Source organism: Rhagoletis pomonella, unplaced genomic scaffold, assembly GCF_013731165.1.
Source record: "Rhagoletis pomonella isolate Grant_MI unplaced genomic scaffold, Rhpom_1.0 Rhpom_scaffold_00003, whole genome shotgun sequence".
Lineage (NCBI taxonomy): Eukaryota > Metazoa > Arthropoda > Insecta > Diptera > Tephritidae > Rhagoletis > Rhagoletis pomonella.
Genome location: NW_023458557.1, coordinates 10,932,539 through 10,933,866, shown reverse-complemented (window position 1 = coordinate 10,933,866; position 1,328 = coordinate 10,932,539).

Below are 1,328 nucleotides of genomic sequence, written 5' to 3'. Positions count from 1 at the left end.
TTATTAATAAATACGCCCCGAAAAATTATTTGGACAATTTAATTTTTGAGAGGTGTAGAACTGCATAAATATCAATCGATATCATAAAATATTCGAACAATTTTATATTTTTATCGATTTTATTATCGATATTTTTATCGATTTTGTTATCGATACTTTTGTAGATTTTATTATCGATTTGGTTATCGATTTTGTAATATTGTTATCGATTTTGCTTTCTACATCTTTTCGTATTTGTTATCGATAACTTTATCTGTTTTGTTATCGATATTTTTACCGATTTTACTATCGATTTTGTAATCGATACACATGCTGTGACATCATATGACAGACATGACATCCTACCACGTCACCTCACACTATATCACATGGCATCTTATCACAGCATCGCACCTCACATCATCTAGGAGAATATGTAGATGAAGAAAAGGACAAAAGCAAAGATATAAGAGATAAAAACAGAGAGGTAGGCTAGATATATAACGTAAGTTTCACTTCTCCAGTGTGGCCCAGACGCACTTACTTATTTTTGTTAATTTAAACTATAACAGCCCCACAAACAATTCCTTTATTAGTGTCAATTACACCCAGCAGCCGTCAGCTGTATTTCTTACTAGCAAATAGTTACTATTAAGAATTTATCCAGTAACAATCCAGTAACACTTACAAGCATAGCTGTCATTTTCGCTCTCAATTTTCCCTATTTTGGTATTTTCTTGCAAGTTTTTTAAGAAGCCGCCAGCCAGTAAATATTCCAGTAAAATTGTTACATACTAGTTTTTACTGGATAATGTCTAGTATAACATAAGTTGAAGGGCATCATTAGATTTCCAACCCATAAATGCATGCAAAGCAATCGACTTTCGCTACGATCCTTTATAAATTATCCTGCGAGACACTAAAAAATACCTGGGAATTTATGTATATTTTCTGGTAGGTCTTTTCAAGTAAAACAAGGATCGAAATATGAAATTCGCTAAACTCCCCCAAAATGTTGGTTTACCGTTAAAAAACTGGTTTTTCGTAATTTTCCGCGCTTATAAGCCTGTAACTTAGTTTTATTATTGCCGATTTTAAAAAGAAGAAACTTAGGCCTTTCGAATATATGTGACTAAAGAAACCTTAAGAGTTCTGTGTGTATTTTTTTTCCTTTTTACGCCTTTTTTAAATTTTGGTGAGGTTTTTACGAACTATTTTATAAAAAAACCATACTAGTTCTAAACTGATTGTAAAACTAAATTTAATAGCGAAAAAACTAGTGTTTATTTTTAAAAATCGTACGAAGGTTTACTGAGTTATTAAACTTTATATGAAAACAATTTTTTTTT